Source organism: Octodon degus, unplaced genomic scaffold (genome assembly GCF_000260255.1).
Source record: "Octodon degus isolate 3935 unplaced genomic scaffold, OctDeg1.0 scaffold00122, whole genome shotgun sequence".
NCBI classification, from domain to species: Eukaryota; Metazoa; Chordata; class Mammalia; order Rodentia; family Octodontidae; genus Octodon; species Octodon degus.
Genome location: NW_004524698.1, coordinates 4,207,133 through 4,217,473, shown reverse-complemented (window position 1 = coordinate 4,217,473; position 10,341 = coordinate 4,207,133). Strand labels below are relative to the sequence as shown.

The following is a 10,341-nucleotide window of genomic DNA, read 5'->3' as shown; positions in this document are numbered from 1 at the left end:
AAAAAAAAAGTGAATCAGCATTTTTCACCTTGCCTGTTAGTAACAATCTCTGAGATACCCATAACCACTGGCACATCTGATTTCTCTCTCCCCTTCACCCATTCATCCATTCAACAAACATTTGAGTACCCAAGTGTACTACTTGTAGTTACCTACAAGAGACACAGGAACAGTACGGGCAAGTAGGCGCAGAGGGTAGGAATCTTGAAGGAAAAGTAGCTGATTCTGTTTTGAGGTTTTTTGTTTTTTTTTTTAATTCACTCATTTTATCCTCCAAATCATTCTTTAAATAAAGTCCACATCTAATTGTGTAACTTTGCTAAATGTTTATTTTACAACACTAAGTCTTGTACTATAAAAATTCACACTAATAGAGAAAAGTACAAAAAACTTATCAAGGATAATAGTCACTGAAGTAATTTTTTTAGTCTCTTTCTCTTCTGTCCAAAAGTTAAAATGTCCAAATAATTCATTAAATGACACAGAAGAAACATAGATATCAGTATTAACTATAAATTCCATAAGTACACTCAGAAAAAAGAAAAATTCAAGAAGCAAGGATTTATGACCAATAATGCCTATAATCCAAGTACTTGGGAGGCTAAGGTAAGAGAATCCCTTTGAGTGCGAGGCCAGCCTGGATTACATAGTGAAACCCCTGCCTTAAAATAATAACAATAATAATAATAATGCTTTAAATTTATTTGCTCTAACTCCTTAAGCATCATGTTTTAAAGCACCATTATAAACCTTCCTGAAATTATTCTGTTCCCCTTCATTGAGATTTCTGGTTAAAATAAATAGCTTTTTTTAGGTTTTTCCTTATAATTCCCTATAGCTGGCCATAAACTCCTCTGCAAAAGCTTACTATCAGACTAAAACTGTCCCCCCACCAAACACAATTTCAGGTTGAATGCACACATTATATAAAACTAATTTTAAATATATATAGATATTAAACTACATTATAGGGGCTAGTGGGTTAGCTCAGTTGTCTAAAGTGCCTTCTTGAGCAAAATGAGTCAGGGGCAAGAGACTGCGGTTTGATCCCCAGCACCACATGCTGCACCAGACCTGCCCTTAAGGCAGCCCGAGCCAGTCAAAAAAACAAAACAAAACAAAAAAAAACTATATTATATGTTACCATCACATACATCAGACATATACAAGATAATTTATTTCATCTAACACCTTCAGGAGACAGACTTGTAAATCTCTTCCTTTCTATTTTATCTTCAATTTCTCAATAAAGAAATTCCTAATTAAAACTTTAATGTGCATATATTGTTTTTATGGTGAAAAGGTTATTTATCCTAATTCATCCACCAAATATTTATTGAACATAATTTATATGTACTGCAAACAACATACTTTAAATGTACTACAATACGAAATTCAAATCTGGAGTTCAAGACTAGGACCTCATCTGACTGGCCAACTATGCTTCCATAAGTAACCTTATCTTCAATTCCATTCTGTGCTTGAAAAGTAACTATAAAGTATTTGCCTCACCTTTGTCACAAGTTATCCCAGGGAGGAGACAGTGTATGTGAAAGCACTTATAAAGTATTAAGTTACTTCCAAACCCAACAATCAGAAAAGCAAGTCATTACAAAACAGGTGAATAAGATTATTTAGTGCTATAATTGAAATAAAACTTACCCTATACATTTAAAATATGTGCAAATAACTTAATTTCAGTGATTTATCTGTGAATCACAAGTTCTATGAATTAAAAAGAAATGTAGCTTTTGAAGTCATTACAGCCATAAGGGCTGGCCAGATAGTTCAATGGATTTAAGTGCCTGCCGAGTGGTGCTGGCCCCGCCCCCAGGGCATGCTGGCAAATGAGACTGGGTGTGTTGGCACAAGCCTGTAATCCCAGCACTTGGGAAGCTGAAAACAGGAGGATCACTACAAGTCCTAGCTGTGTAACGAGACCCTGTAGACTCTGTACTTAACACATTTTTTAAAAAAAGAAAATCATTACAGCCAATTTCAAAAAACAATCTTAAGCAACTCCTGGCTGCCTATTAACATCAATAATACATCAGCTATTTCAACAATCATCTTTCCATCTGTATATATGTCATAAAGAAACATTATTTGACCATTAATAATCAAATATTAAATGCTCCCTTAAGTTTTTGATCCAAAATTATGCAATTATTTTGATGGAACGTTTACAATCCCTTCAGAAAAACCACATATCAGAAAGAAATTAAATTTATTTTCCTACTAAAAATAATTTGACAAAGTTTTCATCTTATATCAGGGTTAATTTAGGCAAAAACTTACCATTCTGTTAAGACTCAACTGTTCACTTACATTAAGCAGGAAAGTTCTTATTTACAACTGCAGATCTAACTTATTTCTTTTACTCAAATTTTGTTCTTAGAGAGTAAATACCACCTTAGAGCACTTTAATTTACAGCTATATAACTGGACCAGAACTTCTGCCAGCACTTGAATCAGTTTAAGGTACAGACATAACAGCATATATGCAAGATGCTCATTAGCACTCAGTCAATCCTTGGTATCTGCAGCAGGCTGGTTCTGGAAAACTTTCCCACAAACAGCAAAACCCCAGGCTGCTCTCCCTTTATAGTAAATGGCACAGTGTTTGCATATAACCTATGCACACCTGCTCCCATATTTTAAGTCAACTCCTATTTATTTATAATACCTAATACAACGTAAATGCTGTATAGACAGTTGTTACGTGTTTCAGGAAATAATAACAAGGAGAAAAAGGTACAGATGCCAAATGCATTTATCCCAAATACTTTGATCCTAGTGTGGTTAAACCCAATGAATTTGCAGATACAAAGGATTGACCATAAATGTATTTTTAAATCACTAAGCTACAGCCAGGGAGACAGCTCAGTGGCTTAAGCACCTGCCTAGCAAGCACAAGATCCTGAGTTTGAGTCCTGATAAAAAAAAAAAAAAAAAAAAAAAATTCACTAAGCTAGAATGAGCTTTAAAACAGTTGTCACAAAAATTTTAAACATTAAAAAATAAAAATTTTAAACATTTATAAAGAATGATGAAACCAATGTTTTACATATAAACTATATTTCTAAGACATCTAAAATATAGCTAACAAATTTTCAAGAATGTGTAAGTTTGTTACTATTTTCTGATAGAAGGCTTAATATAAATCTCAAAATTTTGCTGTTTTAAACCAATTTATAGTGGTGTCAACTGGGAAATCAAATTAAAAACCTAACACTGTCAACCTGCTAGAATTTTAAGAATTTTATACTAAAAAGGATTTTTTTTTATTTTTTTTAAATTATTTATTTATTTATTTATTGTGTGTGTGTGTGTGGCCAGCTCAGCCCACCAGGGGGCGGGGCTAGCTGGCATGTGGCGCTGGGGGATCAAACCGCGGTCCCTATGCTTTGCTAAGCTTGTTCTAAGTAGGTGCTTTAGACCACTGAGCCATCTCTCCAGCCCACTAAAAAGGATTTTATACAGCCTGTTAACAATGGAAGGAAAAAACTCTCATCATGATCAAACAATTCACTAAATTACTTTAAAAATCACCTTTTCAATTTTTCTGACTAGGAGAAACAACACAAGGCAAAAAAAAAAAAAAAAAAAAGGCTGAATAAGCCTAATTTCACACTCTGAAGTGGGAATCTAAAGCTAACTGCCTTTCAAGGTAATAATCTGTTTAGGACAAGACAGACAATCCTTTTCACAATTCATCAAATTAGTTAGGTACTCACAGTAGATGTATGGCTGGACTATAGAAAAGGTTTCATGAAGAGACACCAAAAGGTGGCGACATGGGCCTCTTGCCCCCCTGGCCCAACTGACACTCCTAGGGCACCAACAAGTGGGCAGGAAGAAGCCCCAGAGTTCCACTGGCCCTTATTTAAAGGGGCAGTGTTCTAATTTACTTACAACTCATTACTTCAGAGAATACAATGATCGTAAATATAGCGATTTGTTATTTTGAAGGATGTAAAAGAACAGGAGATTTTCTTTAGGTTTTCTTACATTTTAACATCTGGAATCTGCAATTATTTGTCCCTGATCCCAAAACCAGGAAGACCTTGAATATGTTTATTGCATGTGGGAGAAAAACATCAAGGATTCAAAGGTGGAAGGATTAAGACTTGAGGAAGAGAAAGCAGGAATAAAAGGAGGAAGACTAAAAAAGGAGGGGTCGAGGAAAGAGGGGATCATCCCAAAACTTTGAAGACTAATGCCATAGTACAGATGTCTTACTGCCTCTGCAAAGGGAGAAATAAATATAATGCTCAGAATTTTAAAAAAAGTAATGGGCCACTGTAACAATTCTTTATATAAATAAAATAACTCATTGATAGTAAATGTATAACATGTTCTGAAACATAAACCAACTTCAAACTATTTATGAAAAATCTATGCTTAATTTGTTTCCCATTTCTACCACGGTCTGTAGTATCTCCTCTAGTACAACATGCACCAGGAGACCACAGATGCTCCGTATGGACAGTGATAGGCAAGAACTCCATCAGTGAACTAAGACAAACAAGATTAGTGAGTATGTGCTATAGTGTGCATATAAATACAAGGCATACACATGGAGTGAGTGTGTGTGTATGTGTGTGTGCACATACATTCAGATTTTCAGTCAGGCTTTCCATCACCAAACAGAAAATGATTCTGACTATTACTAAAAGGAAAAACAATTATCTTTGATTAAACCCCAGATGGCACTACAATAAGCAAATACAATCAAATTAATGATACTAGACTTGATTCCAAAAAATATAAGAACCAGATGAACTACAAATGAACAATGAAGTGTATTTGTGCATCTAGAATCAGCAACCTTACTTGAAGAATGGAAACCAACCTATGTATGGTTAGTTTAAAAAGCTCTCATAGGGTTGTCCAGATAGCTCAGTGGATTAAAGCGCCTGCTTAGGCAGATGCAGGGACCAGGGTTTGATCCTCAGCCTGCTGTGCCAGCCCTGCCCCCAGGGCACACTGAGATAGCAAATGAGACTGGGCATGGTGGCACGCACCTGTAATCCCAGCACTTGGGAGGCTGAAAACAGGAGAATCACTATGAGTCTGATCTATGTAGTAAGACCGTGTAGACCCTGTACTAAATACATAATAATAAAAAAAAGCTCTCATAAAGCCACTACACCAATGAAACATGTTTTGCTCCCAAAAAATTGAGTCAGACTCTTGTTTGTTATATAATTCTTCAAACTTGATTATCTAGTTTGTTGAACCTAAGGAGGGTGGAAGCAACCAAGTAAAACTGCAAGGTTTTGCCAGACACACAGTCAGAGTCTGGAGGAGAGAGAATTTCCAACCTAGTAAGACAAGAAATAAGTAGCAACACTGAACTGGGGTATGTAGCAAATGCCTATAAGCCCAACAATCCGAGAGGCTGACTCAAGAGGACTGTCAGTTTGAGTCCAGTCTGGCAATTTACCAATTTACCAAGTGAGACCCTATCTCAAAATAAATAAAATGGGCTGGGGATGTAGCTCAGTGCAAAGGCTGTGGGTTCAGACTTCAGTAGACAATAAAAATGGATCAGCTCCATATGAGGCAACTCATCATCCTCAGCTACACCTGAATCATCAACCCATAATCCTTTCTGAAAGTTAAAACAAGTTTGGATATTTGAATCCTTAAGTTTCAGCTATTTCTCTTATGTCAAATATTTAAGCCATTAGAAAATTAGGTAGGTAGATGGTTGAACTCAGAATCCAGAATGCACCTAGTTATTATTTCTTTAAAACTGAAATTTATTTAGGAAAAAGTACCACTTTAGGTTGGCCCTATCTAGAATTGTACTGTGTGAACTATACAGTTCAAAAATACAAAGGGGAGACAGTCCTGAACTTAACATGAAAATTAAATCATTTAAAAGCATCCAATAAACAAATACTGAGAAACACTGAATAGTAAAAATGAGATATAAAACTGATATAAGTTTAGACTTGGCATGATAAGGCAGGTAAATAACTAGTTTTAGGCCAGCTGTGCTACATAGTATGTCTACGGTTATGCTGAACTAAGTGATACGCTTTCTCAAAAAAATAAAAAATAAAAGCTTGCAGTGCACTGAAGACAAATACATATTCATGTATTGTAAAAGTAGGTTAAGTGCTAAAAGAAAAACACAGTACTATCATAGAGGACTTCTGCGACAACAGTAAAGTAGTATGTGGCAATAAATCAAGCTCTCCAGGATTCAGAATCCACACATTGGAAAATAGCAACTTGGGAAAGAAAAGGGGGAGGAAGGTGCATCCTTGGGACCCAGGAAGGAGCTCAAGGGAAAATTGGAGCCCATACAGAGACAACACAGAAAAAAGAGGGGGCTAGCTGCACCTTCCCCCCAGCTCCTGGCTCCTGGCCCCAGGAAGATCAAACCTACAGAGACACAGTGAAAGCTGGTGACTCTAGAGCTCTCCAGGGACAAACACACACACACACACACACACACACACACACACACACACACACACAAAGAGCAGTGATGCTGTGCGCTACAACAGCTGGTGAGTGACTCCAGCCCAGTGACATCCCCCTCCCCCGAAGAGGGTGCTTGGTTGGATGCTATCTTAAGGAAGGGCCAACTGAACCCAGGACCCGGAGCAGCTGTAGGTTGACTTCATCACAGAGTTCCCGGCAATGAAATCCCAGCGATGGTGAGGACAACAGCTGGAGACTGTTGTCTAGTCAGACAGCCATGGTGAGGCCAGCAAGAGACAGAGTTCAATAGGCTGAACAACTCAGGCCCCAACCCCACAACAGAAGGCCAAGACCAGCCTAAACTTCTGTGATGTGCAAGTACCAGGGGTTGCGGGTAGGGCTCAGTGGCAAAGTGGCTTGTCTGGGATGCATGAGGTACTTGGTTCAGTTCCCAGCACTGCACAGAGAGACAGAAGAGAAACAGCCAGCACCCTGCACACCCTGAATTAGATACTACCACAAAAGTGTGGCCATAGAGAAATTTCTTTTATTTTTCTTTTTTGTTTGCTTGTGTTTTTTTTCCTTTTGGGGCTTTTTTTCTATGAGTATGAATACTGTTTTTAGTTTCTGTTTAGTTTTGTTCCTACTTTTGTTTTTGTCCTCTTTCCTTCCTGCTTTCTTTAGTTTCCCAACACTTGTGTGATCTTCCTTTGTCCTTTAGCCTTGCTTCTATTCCTCTTATCTTTTTACAATTTATTCCTCTTAGGGTAAACTGTTCTACTGAATATTTACTGTATATAAATTTTCTAATTTTTCTTAGTTCTTGTTTATATAACTAAAAGAAGATCAATACCTACTTTGAGAACTTGTACTGTAATAAAATAGTAGACTTCAAAGAAATGGACAGGTAGGTGTGGTAACACATGCCTGCAATTCCAGTATTTGGAAGACGAAGGCAGGAGGATTGCTGTGAGTTCCAGATCAGCCTGGGTATATAGTGAGCTCAAGGCCAGCCTAAACTGCATAGCAAGACCCTGTCTCAGGAAAGAAAAGATATGGACAGACACCTAGATATATATGAATTCCCAAAGCTGAATCAAGAAGATATAAAAATTCTAAGTATCAGAATCAGTCAGTGGAACTGACAAAGTAATAAAAGAAAACAAAATAAGAAAAATCTACCAACTAAGAAGCCCAGGTCCTGAAAGATGCATAGCTGCATTCTGTAAGAACTGTAGAGATAATCTAACGCCACTAGTCCTCAAACTTTTCAATGAAATTGAAAGGGAAGAAATAACCTCACACTCATTCTTAGAAGCAAGCATTATACTGATACCAAAACCAGTGAAGGATTCAACAAAAAAAGAGAACCACATTGCATCTTAAAGGAATATGAGTGCAAAATCTTCATTCAGATACTGACAAACACAATACAGCAAGCAAACCAAAGATTGTGCATCATGACCAAGCAGAATTCATCACAGGGATGAAGGGATGGATGGTTCAGCATATTTAAACCAATCAATATAATACACCACACATCAGCAGAGCTAAAGACAAAAACTACATGATCCTCTCAATAGGTACAGAAAAGAGAAACATTTGACTATGTTCAATACCCATGTCCAATAAAAACTCCCTGTTGGAATAAAAGATATTAATCTGATAAAATCAATCTATGACAAACCAACAGCCAATATCACATGAAGTTGTCAAAACCTGAGATTCACTTTAAAATCAGGAACAAAATAAGGATGCCTATTACCACTCCTATTCATATAGTTCTGGAAACATTAGCCAGAGCAAGTAGTCAATACAAAGAAATAAAAGGAATATGGATAGGAAAGGGAGAAGTTAAATTATTATTATTTGCTGATGACATGGTACTCCATATAAAGTCTCTAAAAGCTTCACTGAAAGACTCCTAGATTTAATAAATGAGTTTGTCAGTATAGCAGGACATAAAGTTAACACTCAAATATCAACAGCACTCCTGTACACAAATAACAACCTCATAAAGAAAAAAAATTAGGGAAACCACATCTTTCATAAAATAGCATCAAGAAAAATGAAATCCTTAGGAATTAATCTAACAACACTCAAAAACAGCACTCGGGACATATCTTTAACCTCTAAATCTCCAAACCTTGTTCCTTTGCACCTTCCTTTAAGTACAGATGTATCCAACAACTTTGGTCCATGATGCTAGCTGATAACATGAAACCAACAAATATTTTTAATAATCCATGAGATTTATCTTATGTCCTAAATTAGCCAATAAGCCAATGCTATCAAAAACATTACCACAGTAAACTCAATGAGACACACAAAATCTACATCCAGTATTTAACACATTTCCCTTGAAACATTTCTATATAACTTATTTAGCAATCACATATAAATATGCCTGTCCAAACCATTTTTCAAATTTAAAAATATCTCATGTCTTTATGCAGTCTCACAGTTACAGTCCTTGTGGATGTCACAATTTTTTAAAATCCTCCTCAAATTCCAGTAATCATTCAGATATATAGGTTATCCATTTTAGTATAAGGACTTCACATTGAAAATACATAAATATGTGTATGCTAGTACATTTGTAGTATGTTAGGAAAACTAACACATGCTGTTAACCTACTAAGTGTCAAGAATGATGGTTTTAACTCTACATAATATGACTTAATCCTCAAAATAACTCATAACGAAACAGCCTTAGAGAGATTAAATAATGTACTGCAAGTTACACAACACTGACAGCCTGCTTTTGCCAATTGGCCATACTACCCCCTACTCTACATGATTTTCAGGAGCAAACAGTACACAGTTATAGTCTTAAGTACATATTTTATGTCAGATATTATAAGTCTCATCACCAAAAAAGTATTAGTTACTAAAACACATATTAAAACATTATAGTCACTTTGAATATATAAACATTAACATAAATGTGACAATAAACTGTAGCAAATTTGCTGCGTGTTTACTAATGCGCCAGACATTCTAAAATTATCAGGAAGACAATTTTATGTATGCTTCACAATAACCCCAAAGGGTGGGTGCTATATTAACTATTCTCATTTACAGATAAGAAAACTGAAGCTCAGAAGTTAAGGTAGATGGTCTTAAGACCACACACAGAACAAGTGGGATGGCCAGTATTTAAGTTGGGCAGTCTAAATTTAAAATACTCTTAGTACATTATATGAAGCCATTTCAGCATATACTTTTCTGTAAGAAAGTAAACTCTAAGATAGTAACTATATTACTTTACTAGAAGTATTCCCTTAAATGACCAGTATACTCAATCCTTTGGAGATTTGAACATTTAATAACAAGAAAGACGCTGAGACACAGTTGTCCATGGCTACAAATGGGAGAATCAATTTGAATCCTAGCTGTAATCCACTGGTCTCTGTAAGCGTGGTCACAAAACGAGCAAATTTTAAAACAAGGATAATATATAAGAAGCTAGCATAATCATCTTTATTTTTAAATGCTGAACTACAAAGAAAATCATACCAAGTTTGTCACTGTTATTTTGACAAGGATTAAGCAAGTTCTGCAAACACTGGCCAACTCAGGACACACAGCGTATCATTCCAGTACTGCTAAGCACACAAATTCTACAGTGGTGAAATGAGGAGACCTGCCTGAATATGTAGGACCTAGAACGTGTCTTGGGGAAACACTACTGTACACTTAAGGCTTTATTATTCCTATTTAACAGTAGGTGGCGCTAACACATCACATCCTATTAAAATGGTCTCTACATTTTTAATACACACAACCTAGATTACCCAAAATTAAGTACAATTTTGCTTAGATAATTGTATTTTTAACCTCATTTTCCTTATAATGAACACACTGGCATTTTATATACAAATATCACCATTTAAATAT

At 36.1% G+C, this 10,341-nt stretch overlaps 1 protein-coding gene across 3 annotated transcripts in view; it reads right to left on the bottom strand.

The window, feature by feature from the left end:
* Tsc22d1 (TSC22 domain family member 1) overlaps positions 1–10,341 on the bottom strand; it is a 129,821-nt gene that overhangs the window by 43,175 nt on the left and 76,305 nt on the right. The window contains exon 1 of one of the 3 annotated variants that reach the window (XM_023700212.1): positions 3,738–3,803. The exons of the other annotated variants lie outside the window; for them this stretch is intronic. The gene's annotated coding sequence lies outside the window, so the exon portion shown is untranslated. Of the gene's footprint in view, positions 1–3,737; positions 3,804–10,341 lie in introns of those variants that run through there. 3 annotated transcript variants of the gene reach the window in all.